This window comes from Arachis ipaensis, chromosome B10 (genome assembly GCF_059453495.1).
Source record: "Arachis ipaensis isolate K30076 ecotype BB chromosome B10, ASM5945349v1, whole genome shotgun sequence".
In the NCBI taxonomy this organism is placed as follows: Eukaryota; Viridiplantae; Streptophyta; class Magnoliopsida; order Fabales; family Fabaceae; genus Arachis; species Arachis ipaensis.
In genome coordinates this window covers 112,215,516-112,228,038 of record NC_142435.1, presented here as the reverse complement: position 1 = coordinate 112,228,038, position 12,523 = coordinate 112,215,516, and the positions used below count along the sequence as shown (strand labels likewise).

The 12,523-nt window shown below is 36.8% G+C and overlaps 1 pseudogene; it reads left to right on the top strand.

Moving 5' to 3' along the window:
• Positions 1 to 23: 23 nt before the first annotated feature.
• LOC107621051 (non-structural maintenance of chromosomes element 4 homolog B-like) overlaps positions 24 to 12,523 on the top strand; it is a 38,044-nt pseudogene continuing 25,544 nt past the window's right edge.

Genomic DNA, 12,523 nt, shown 5'->3' with positions numbered 1-12,523 from the left:
ACCGATTTGGGTTTCTTACTCCAATGGTTTCAGCTCTGGCCGCTGCCATCATGTCGTTCTCCATCACCGTCATTTCTTTCCTCAGCCACAGCTGTGACAGCGCCAGTAGTAGTAGCTTCCCACACGTCGTTCCTCCTCTTTTCCTCAACTGCGACGGCAACGGATGGCAGCAACACCACCCCTCTTTTGAGTTCTCTATTTCTATCTTCATTCTTCCTTTCTTTTTATTTTTTTTTAATTTTTGAAGAACATAAACATCATCTCTTTTTAATTTTTTTAATTTATGTTGTTGCTGATTTTAGATCTGAAATTGTTGTTGATGATTATTGAATTATTGTTTAATCTAAAATTTTTGTTGATTTATTTTGTGGATGTTGCTGTTGATTTATTTTGGGACTATTGTTGTTACTGAAAGAAAAGTGTTGGGAGTAATGAGTAGGTGATAATAAAGAAGGTGTGTTGGTTATAATGGCAGGGGTCATGGCTATGGTGGCAGTGGTGATGGTGGTGAGGAAAGAGAGAGGGAGGAGATGCGAAGCAATGATGATGCTGTGAAGTTAATAATGAGGGTATGGAGATTTTTTTATTATTTCTGTTTGAGGGTAAAATTATCCAAAAAATATTTTTTTATGGAAAAAAAAACGATTTTATAACGTTTTGTAATGTTGAGGATGATTTTAATAACAAAAAAAGGTCGGAGACAATTTTGATTTTGGCCTCAGACCTTAAGGACGAAAAAGTATTTAACCCCTTTATTTTACTTAAAGTATTGTCTCTAGCCTTTTTAATCAAATTACAGAAAATTATAAATCATTCTCAAGAAAAATTTACATTCGATATTTTGGTTCTAACAAAATTGTAGAAAATTAACTTATCTTATAATAATTTTATTTAAATTATTTTGTAATAAAATTTATGTAAAATTTATTTACTCTGTATACATATTAAATTTTTTTTACTGAAAACAGTAAAAAAATTAATCTGTCTCTGATTTAAAATTTATTGAAGACCAATTTAAATTACTCATTTAATAAAAATTTATAATTTGGTCTTGGATAATTTAAAATTTTTATAACCAAACTTTTTAGAATTATGAAAAAATTTTGGACCATATATTTTTTAAGACAATGACATATTTAAATAAAATGAGATTTAAAAATATCCAAATGTAACAAATGAGAATTGATACATTTGAGGTCGGATAAAAATTCTATGTAAATTATAGGCGTGTACATGGTCCGGCCCGGCCCGATCCGAATATTTTAAGGGCTAGTTTGGTGTGATTTTATCGAGTCTAGGGTCAGGTACGGATCTCAAAAATAGACCTGGTCATCAGTTAATACTGGGTCTTTGTCAAGACGAATCCGGTTTTACCCGACCCATGTGCATCCTAAAGAAATTAAAAAATGTATATATATATATATATATTTTAAATTATTTTTAATATTATGTTATATTAATTATAAGCTTATTATTTTATTTTAATGACACTTGTTGAATTAGAAAATAAATCAAAGAAGCATCAAATTAGATTTTATAGACAAAATCAAATTCAAATATGGATATCAACTATTTTTCATATCCCTATTATATGTCATGTAGAAATATAGATAAAGTTTGTCCTTTTTTATTAATATTTCAAATAAAAATCAAGTATTTAAAACTTAAACTGATATTTATTTTTTTTCAAATATATTCATTTTAGAGTTCACATGTTACAAATAGCAAATAAAAAAATATAATTTTGAAGCTAACAAACATATATTTAACTAACATGTAATTTATATTTCTTCATCATTTCTGTACTTATTTTTTAAACATCTAAATGAGTTAAGCTTCAAACTAGTTATAAATTTTTATTCAAATTTTAATTTAGTGTTTGAATTTTCAATTACCTTTATTTGATTCCTAAATTTTTATTTTAGTCTTTTTAATATTTTTCATCATATTACAAGTAATTGAACCATATTTTAACACATATTATTAATTAATATGTCACATTGACATGTCGTTAATAGAAAATATTAAAAGAATTACCATGAATCATTGAATGAAAATCGATCTGAATTGAAGTAATTAAAAATTTACGAACTCATTTAAAATTTGTGTAAAAATTTAAAAAATATTGTGAGACTTAAGTCAATTCCATCTTGTTAAAATTAACTGTTATTAAATTTGGTGAAAATTTCAAAAAAACTATTACTTATATTTTTTAATGCTTTTTATGTAATATTTTCCAACAAATTAATAGCGGCGTGTCGCGCAAGCTGGTATGTGAATGCTGTTTCGCGTGTCTCTCGGCAGTTAAGACCTTGCAGTTTTTCAAACATTTATACCTTTCTTACCTCCTTGTCTTATTTATTCTCTCTGTCGCATCACTCGTCACAACCACCAACTATTACTCTCTCATCGTGGCCAAGTGCCAATTGAATCACTCCGATTGCCACAGCACCGCAATCAACACCAAGCTCCGTCGTCAGCTCCCTCCATCTCACGATGACACCAATTATCGAACCCGTCGAGGTCTTCGTTCTCGCTACCTTGCCTTCAACAACATGATTAAAGGTGAACTCTACCTTTATTTTCTCAATCTCTATAACCTTTAGCTCTATTTTACTATTGTTTCATTTTTTATAGATCATTTTTCAAAACAAAAACCAAATACTTGTAAATTGAAGTTATAGCATCCTTACAAGTTCAAATCTAGAAAAAGAAAAATAATGTTGTTGATGTTACTTGTTTCCATGCTTACTTTTATCTATTTGCTTACGTATTTTTATAGATGAAAGGGACAAAATTGCAAGGGCTGATTCTGAGAAGTTTGAGTTGATATTTGGTGAAATGGAGAGGTTGCATCAACTAGATATATAAGCCCATTTTTCTGTTATTAGCAACACATTCTTGTGCTGCATTTATATTGTAAGGTTTGGCTTGGCCGCCTTGTTGAACATTTAAGAAATCAATAGTAATCAACACTGTACTAGTTGACTAAATGTTAAGGTCGGAAATTAAACAAACTGTAGAAAAATTATTAAATCAATCATAATAATTACGATGTTCTTTTCAAAAATTTTGCACATATGTAACAGAATTTATACTGAAAGTTTTCCGTTTGCCATTTGTATGCTCAAATTTTTTTGTGCATTGGTGCACGAAATTGTGATCTCTGAAACGGCGCCAAAAACTTGGTGCGCACAATCGTAATCTCAACTCTTTTTCACAACTCCGCACAACTAACCAGTAAGTGCTCTGGGTCGTCCAAGTAATAAACCATACGTGAGTAAGGGTCGATCCCACGGAGATTGTCAGCTTGAAGCAAGCTATGGTCATCTTGTAAATCTCAGTCAGGCATATTTAAATGGTTATGAGGTTTTGAGAATTAAAATATAAATAAAATATAAAATAAGATATAAATACTTATGTAATTCATTGGTGGGATTTCAGATAAGCGTATGAAGATGCTTTGTTCCTTCTAAACCTCAGCTTTCCTACTGTCTTCATTCAATCATTCATACACCTTTCCATGGCAAGCTGTATGTTGGGGGATCACCGTTGTCAATGGCTACCGTCTGTCCTCTCAGTGAAAATGGTCCAAATGCGCTATCACTGCACGGCTAATCATCTGTCGGTTCTCACTCATGTTGGAATAGGATCCATTGATCCTTTTGCGTCTGTCACTACGCCCAACACTCGCGAGTTTGAAGCTCGTCACAGTCATCCCTTCCTAGATCCTACTCGGAATACCACAGACAAGGTTTAGACTTTTCGGATCTCAGAAATGGCCGCCAATAATTCTAGCCTATACCACGAAGACTCTGATCGTGAACAAGGAGGCTAAGAGATATGCATTCAAGCTTGTTTTCATGTAGAACGGAAGTGTTTGTCAGGCACGCGTTCATAAGTGAGAATGGTGATGAGTGTCACTTGATCATCACATTCATCATGTTCTTGTGTGTGAATCAATATCTTAGAATAAGAATAAGCTTGAGTTGAATAGAAAAATAATAGTACTTTGCATTAATTCATGAGGAACAGCAGAGCTCCACACCTTAATCTATGGGGTGTAGAGACTCCACCGTTGAAAATACATAAGTGAAAGGTCTAGGCATGGTCGTGAGGCTAGCCTCCAAACGTGTACAATGATCTATGATAGTATAAAACTGATCAAGGATATAAAATAAATCATTGAAAGTAGTTTTTATACTAAACTAGTAGCTAGGGTTAGAGAAAATAAGTAACTAAGTGCAGATAGTGCAAAAATCCACTCTTGGGGCCCACTTGGTGTGTGCTTGGGCTGAGCGTTGAAGCTTTCACGTGTAGAGACTCTTCTTGGAGTTAAACACCAGCTTTGGTGCCAGAATAGGGTAGAAAGTGGGCGTTCAAACGCCAGTTTGCGCTATCAAAAATCGGGCAAAGTATGGACTATTATATATTTCTGGAAAGCCCAGGATGTCTACTTTTCAACGCAATTGAGAGCGCGCCAATTGGGTTTCTGTAGCTCCAAAAAATCTATTTTGAGTGCAGGGAGGTCAGAATCCAACAGCATCTGCAATCCTTTTTTAGCCTCTGAATCAGATTTTTGCTCAGGTACCTCAATTTCAGACAGAAAATATCTGAAATCATCGAAAAACACACAAACTCATAGTAAAGTCTAGAAATGTGATTTTTATTTAAAAATTAATAAAAATATAATAAAAAGTAACTAAAACATACTAAAAACTACCTAAAAATAATGCCAAAAAGTGTATAAATTATCCGCTCATCACAACACCAAACTTAAATTGTTGCTTGTCCCCAAGCAACTAAAAAAAAAGTAGGATAAAAAGAAGAGAATATATAATAAATTCCAAAAACATCTATGAAGATCAGTCTTAATTAGATGAGCGGGGCTATTAGCTTTTTGCTTCTGAACAGTTTTGGCATCTCACTTTATCCCTTAAAGTTCAGAATGATTGGCATCTATAGGAACTCAGAATTCAGATAGTGTTATTGATTCTCCTAGTTCAGTATGTTGATTCTTGAACACAGCTACTTTATGAGTCTTGGCCGTGACCCTAAGCATTTTGTTTTCCAGTATTACCACCGGATACATAAATGCCACAAACACATAACTGGGTGAACCTTTTCAGATTGTGACTCAGATTTTGCTAGAGTCCCTAATTAGAGGTGTCCAGAGCTCTTAAGCACACTCTTTTTTTCTTGGACCACGACTTTAACCGCTCAGTCTCAAGCTTTTCACTTGACACCTTCACGCCACAAGCACATGGTTAGGGACAGCTTGGTTTAGCCGCTTAGGCCAGGATTTTATTCCTGTGGGCCCTCCTATCCACTGATGCTCAAAGCCTTGGATCCTTTTTATTTTACCCTTGCCTTTTGGTTTAAAGGGTTATTGGCTTTTTCTTCTTGCTTTTTCTTTTTCTTTTATTTTTTTCGCCATTTTTTTCTGCAAGCTTTGTATTCACTGCTTTTTCTTGCTTCAAGAATCAATTTTATGATTTTTTAGATTATCAAATAAAATTTCTCCTTTTTCATCATTCTTTCAAGAGCCAACAATTTTAACATTCATAAACAACAAATTTAAAAATATGCACTGTTCAAGCATTCATTCAGAAAACAAAAAGTCTTGCCACCACATCAAAATAATTAAACTACTTTAAAATTCAAAATTCATGTACTTCTTATTATTTTGCAATTAAAAACATTTTTCATTTAAGAAAGGTGATGGATTCACAGGACATTCATAGCTTTAAGGCATAGACACTAAGACACTAATGATCATGTAATAAAGACACAAACATAGATAGAACATAAAGTATAGGAAACAAAAAACAGAAAAAAAGAATAAATAGACAAGGAGATTAAGGAACGGGTCCACCTTAGTGAGGGTGGCGTCTTCTTCCTCTTGAAGAACCAATGGTACTCTTGAGCTCCTCTATGTCTCTTCCTTGCCTTTGTTGTTCCTTCCTCATAGCTCTTTCATCTTCTTTAATCTCATGGTGAATGATGGAGTGTCTTGGTGCTCCACCCTTAGTTGTCCCATGTTGAAACTTAATTCTCCTAGGGAGGTGTTAATTTGCTCCCAATAGTTTTGTGGAGGAAAGTGCATCCCTTAAGGCATCTCAGGGATTTCATGATGAGGAATTTTCTCATGCTCTTGTTGAGGTCCATGAGTGGGCTCTCTTGTTTGCTCCATCCTCTTTTTAGTGATGGGCTTGTCCACTTCAATGAGGATGTCTCCCTCTATTACAATCCCAGCCGAATTGCAGAGGTGACAAATGAGGTGAGGAAAGGCTAACGTTGCCAAAGTGGAGGACTTGTCCGCCACCTTGTAGAGTTCTTGAGGTATAATCTCATGAACTTCCACTTCCTCCCCAATCATGATACTATGGATCATGATGGCCCGATCCACAGTTATTTCAGATCGATTGCTAGTAGGAATGATAAAGCGTTGGATGAATTCCAACCATCCTCTAGCTACAGGCTTAAGGTCCGGTCTTCTCAATTGAACCGGTTTGCCTCTTGAGTCACTTTTCCATTGAGCTCCTTCCACACATATGTCCATGAGGACTTGGTCCAACCTTTGATCAAAGTTGACCCTTCTAGTGTAGGGGCGTGCATTTTCTTGCATCATTGGCAAGTTGAACGCTAACCTTACATTTTCCGGACTGAAATCTAAGTATTTCCCTCGAACCATTGTAAGCCAATTCTTTGGATTCGGGTTCATACTTTGATCATGGTTCCTAGTGATCCATGCGTTTGCATAGAACTCTTGAACCATTAATATTCTGACTTGTTGAATAGGATTGGAGAGAACTTCCCATCCTCTTCTTCTAATCTCATGTCGGATCTCCAGATACTCACTCCTTTTGTGCTTGAAAGGGACCTCAGGGATCACCTTCTTCTTGGCCACAACTTCATAGAAGTGGTCTTGATGGACCTATGAGATGAATCTCTCCATCTCCCATTACTCGGAGGTGGAAGTTTTTGCTTTCCCTTTGATCTTTCTAGAGGTTTCTCCAGCCTTAGGTGTCATAAATGGTTATGAAAAAATAAAAAGCAATGCTTTTACCACACCAAACTTAAAGTGTTTGCTCATCCTCGAGCAAAGAAGAGAGAATGAAGGAAAAGAAGAAGAAAATAGAGGAGATGGAGGGGGAGGGTGAGTTCGGCCAAGGGGGTATAAGTTGTTTGTGATGTGTGAAATTGAAGGAGTGATGAGGGGTATATATAGGAGTGTGGAGAGGCTTGGTTCATGTATTTGGGGTTGGGTTTGGGAGGGAAAAAGAGTTTTGAATTTGAAGGTAGGTGGTGTTTTGGGGAAAAGTGAATGAGGTGATTGGTGAAGGGTATTTGAGGAAGAGGGTAATATTTGATAGGTGAAGGGTATTTGGGGAAGAATGTTATGGAAAGGTATGAAGAGGAGAGAAGAGGTGGGGTAGGTGGGGATCCTGTGGGGTCCACAGATCCTGAGGGGTCAAGGACTTTAACATCCCTGCTCCATTTAGGCGTGCAAAACGCCCTTAGAGTGCAATTCTGGCGTTAAACGCCAGATTGCTGCTTGTTTCTGGTGTTTAACGCCAGCTTTTCTCCCTTTCTTGGCGTTTAACGCCAACTTGGTGCCCTTTTCTAGCGTTAAACGCCAGACTGGTGCCTGTTTCTGGCGTTAAATGCAAGTCTGGTGCCCATTTCTGGCGTTAAACGCCCAGAATGGTGCCAAACTGGGCGTTTAACGCCCATTCTGCTACTCTTGCTGGTGTTTAAACGCGAGTAAGTTCTTTCTCAAGGGTGAGCTATTTTTAATGCTATTTTTCATTCTATTTTTGATTTTTCAGTTGTTTTTGTGACTTCACATTATCATCAACCTAAAGAAAATATAAAATAACAATGGAAAATAAATAGATATAATTAAATAACATTGGGTTGCCTCCCAATAAGCGCTTCTTTAATGTCAATAGCTTGACAGTGAGCTCTCATGGAGCCTCAGAGATAATCAGAGCAGGGTTGGGGCCTCTCAACACCAAACTTAGAGTTTGGTTGTGGCCTCTCAATACCAAACTTAGAGTTTGGTTGTGGCCTCCCAACACCAAACTTAGAGTTTGAATGTGGGGGTTTTATTTGACTCTGTATTGAGAGAAGCTCTTCATGCTTCCTCTCCATGGTTACAGAAGGAGAACCTTGAGTCTTGAATACAAGGTAGTCCTCATTCAACTTAAGGACCAACTCTCCTCTGTCAACATCAATCACAGCTTCTGCTGTGGCTAGTGGTGCACGAAATTGTGATCATCAACAATGGCGCCAAAGGACTTGGAGCTCTTAAACGTGAATCACACTTTGTCACAATTCCGCACAACTAACCAGCAAGTGCACTGGGTTGTCCAAGTAATAAACCTTACGTGAGTAAGGGTCGATCCCACGGAGACTGTCGGCTTGAAGCAAGCTATGGTCACCTTGTAAATCTCAGTCAGGCGAATTTAGATGGTGATGGAGAATTGATAATTAAAAGATAAATAAAACATAAAATAAAGATAGAGATACTTATGTAATTCTTTGGTTGGAATTTTAGATAAGCGAATGAAGATGCTTTGTTCCTCCTAAACCTCTGCTTTCCTATTGTCTTCTTCCAATCATTCATACTCCTTTCCATGGCAAGCTTTATGTTGGGTATCACCGTTGTCAATGGCTACTTCCCGTCCTCTCAGTGAAAATGTTTCGAATACGCTGTCACCGCACGGTTAATCATCTGTCGGTTCTCGATCATGTTGGAATAGGATCCATTGATCCTTTTGCGTCTGTCACATGCCCAACAATCGCGAGTTTGAAGCTCATCACAGTCATCCCTTCCCAGATCCTACTCGGAATATCACAGACAAGGTTTAGACTTTTCGGATCTCAAGAATGACCGCCAATAATTCTAGCCTATACCACGAAGGTTCCAATCTTAGATTAGAAACCCAAGAGATATGCATTCAAGCTTGTTTGCATGTAGAACAGAAGTGGTTGTCAGTCACGGGTTCATAGGTGAGAATGGTGATGAGTGTCACATAATCATCACATTCATCATGTTCTTGGGTGCGAATGAATATCTTGGAGAAGAAATAGACTTGAGTTGAATAGAAAAATAATAGTACTTGTATTAATTCATGAAGAACATCAGAGCTCCATACCTTAATCTATGGTGTGTAGAAACTCTACCGTTGAAAATACAAAAGTGATAATGGTGTAAGCATGGCCGAATGGCCAGCTGATGAGCGGATATTTTATACGCTTTTTGGGGATAATTTCATATAGTTTTGAGTATGTTTTTGTTAGTTTTTAGTCTATTTTTATTAGTTTTTAGGAAAAATTCATATTTCTAGACTTTACTATGAGTTGTGTGCTTTTCTGTAATTTCAGGTATTTTTCTGGCTGAAATTGAAGGAGCTGAGCAAAAATCTGATTCAGGCTGAAAAAGGACTGCTGATGCTGTTGGATTCTGACCTCCCTGCACTCAAAGTGGATTTTCTGGAGCTACAGAACTCAAAATGGCATGCTTCCAATTGCGTTGGAAAGTAGACATCCAGGGCTTTCCAGCAATATATAATAGTCCATACTTTGCACAAGGATAGACGACTTAAACTGGCGTTTAACGCCAGTTCTCTGCCCAATTCTGGCGTCCAGCGCCAGAAAAGGATCAAAAGCTGGAGTTGAACGCCCAAACTGGCATAAAAACTGGCGTTCAACTCCACAAATGGCCTCTGCACGTGAATTGCTTAAGTCTCAGCCCAGCACACACCAAGTGGGCCCCAGAAGTGGATCTCTGCATCATCCATCATAGTCCACTCATATTTTGTAACCCTAGGCTACTAGTTTAGTATTTAAACAACTTTTAGAGACTTATTTTGTATCTCATGACATTTTAGATCTAAACTTTGTATTCTCTGATGGCATGAGTCTCTAAACCCCATTGTTGGGGGTGAGGAGCTCTGCTGTGTCTCGATGAATTAATGCAAGTATTTCTGTTTTCCATTCAAACACGCTTGTTCCTATCTAAGATGTTCATTCGCGCTTAACTGTGATGGAGGTGATGATCTGTGACACTCATCACCTTCCTCAAATCATGAACGTGTGCCTGACAACCACCTCCATTCTATATACGATTGAATGGGTATCTCTTAAATTCTTTAATCAGAATCTCCGTGGTATAAGCTAGAACTGATGATGGCATTCATGAGAATCTGGAAAGTCTAAACCTTGTCTGTGGTATTCCGAGTAGGATTCAAGGATTGAATGACTGTGACGAGCTTCAAACTCCTGAAGGCTGGGCTTTAGTGACAGACGCAAAAGGATAGTAAATCCTATTCCAACCGGATCGAGAACCAACCGGTGATTAGCCGTGCTGTGACAGAGCGCGTGAGCGTAGTTTTCACTGGAAGGATGGAAGGTAGCCATTGACAATGGTGATCCACCAACACATAGCTTGCCATAGGAGGACGTGCGTGCGTGAACAAGAAGACAGAGGAAAGCAGAGATTCAGAAGACAAAGCATCTCCAAAACTCCAACATATTCTCCATTACTGCATAACAAGTAACCTTTAATCCATGCTCTATTGTTTATTTGCAATTCAACTGATAAACATAATTGACTTCCTGACTAAGATTGACAAGATAACCATAGATTGCTTCAAACCAACAATCTCTGTGGGATTCGACCCTTACTCACGTGAGGTATTACTTGGACGACCCAGTGCACTTGCTGGTCAGTGGTACGAGTTGTGAAAAGTGTGATTCATAATTCATGCACCAAGTTTTTGGCGCCGTTGCCGGGGATTGTTCGTGTTTGAACAACTGACGGACTATTTTGTTGCTTAGATTAGGAAAATTTTTCTTTTTGGTTTAGAGTCTCTTATTATTGTTCTTGGTTAAAAATATCCTTCTTTAAAACAAGTGTTACATTTACTGCCCAATTGGCTAAAGTGTTAGTCTAAGCCCGTGGCAGTTTGGTACACTCTTTTCAAAACCTTTTTCATAAATAATATTTTCTCTATTAAATTTTGTGCCAAACTTTAAGTTTGGTGTTTTCTTGTTGATTTCCCTTTGATTTTCAAAAATTTTGGTTTGGTTTTCTAAAAATTTTAAGTTTGGTGTTCTTTCTTCGTGTTCTTGAGTTTTCTTTGTGACTTGATCTTAAAATTTTTAAGTTTGGTGTTCCTTGGTGTTTTCCCTCCAAAATTTTCGAAAATAGGGAGCATTAGATCTAAAAATTTTAAGTCTTGTGCTATTTCATTGTTTTTCTCTTCCCTCTTAAAAATCAAAAAATATCTTTTCTCTCTATTTTAAAAACAAATTTTCGAAATATATTTCTAAAATTTAGAATTTTATTTCAAAATTTAAAACTTTTTTTCAAAATCATCATATCCTTTTCAAAACTTCCTAACCACCTTCTCTCTCCTCATTTTTTCGAAAATTTTTAACCATTTTTATTTATTTTATTTTAATTTATTTTATTTTTGAAATAAATAAATAAATAAATAAAAATAAATTTTTTATTTTACATCATCTCCCTTTCTCCATCATGGATCTAAGTGGAAATGAACAGTCCAGGAGGACTCTGGGGTCATATTCTAACCCCTCTACTGCTTCATATGGGAGTAGCATCTGCATACCCTCCATTGGAGTCAGTAGCTTTGAGTTGAATCCTCAGCTCATTATCATGGTGCAGCAAAGTTGCCAGTATTCCGGTCTTCCACAGGAAGAACCTACAGAGTTTCTGGCACAGTTTCTACAGATTGCTGACACAGTACATGATAAAGAAATAGATCAGGATGTCTACAGACTGTTACTGTTTCCATTTTCTGTAAAAGATCAAGCTAAGAGGTGGTTGAATAACCAACCTAAGGCCAGCATAAGGACATGGAAGCAGCTAACAGAAAAATTCCTGAATCAGTACTTTCCCCCAAAACGGATGACACAGCTAAGGCTGGATATCCAAGGCTTTAAACAAGGAGATAATGAATCTCTTTATGATGCCTGGGAAAGATACAGAGAGATGCTACGAAAATGCCCCTCTGAAATGTTTTCAGAGTGGGTTCAGTTAGACATCTTCTATTATGGGCTTGCAGAAGGAGCTCAGATGTCTCTAGACTACTCAGCTGGTGGATCTATCCACATGAGAAAGACAATTGAAGAGGCTCAAGAGCTCATTGATACAGTTGCCAGGAATCAGCATCTGTACCTAAGCAGTGACCCTTCCATGAAAGAAGAGGTTAAAACAGCAACTGCTGAACTCAGTCCTGTGAAACAAGCTGCTGAATTCAATCAGCAATTGGACTTCCTAACAAAGCAATTAGCCGAATTCAAAGATAGACTACAAGAGACAAGGATGGCTAATATACATATGGAAGAACAGTTTAAGCAAACAAAGCAGCAGCTGTCAAGACAAATAACAGAAGAATGCCAAGCAGTTCAATTAAGAAGTGGGAAAATATTAAATACCCCACCTCAAGGCAGCAAAAAGCTAAGGAATGAGCAAACCACCCAAAATTCA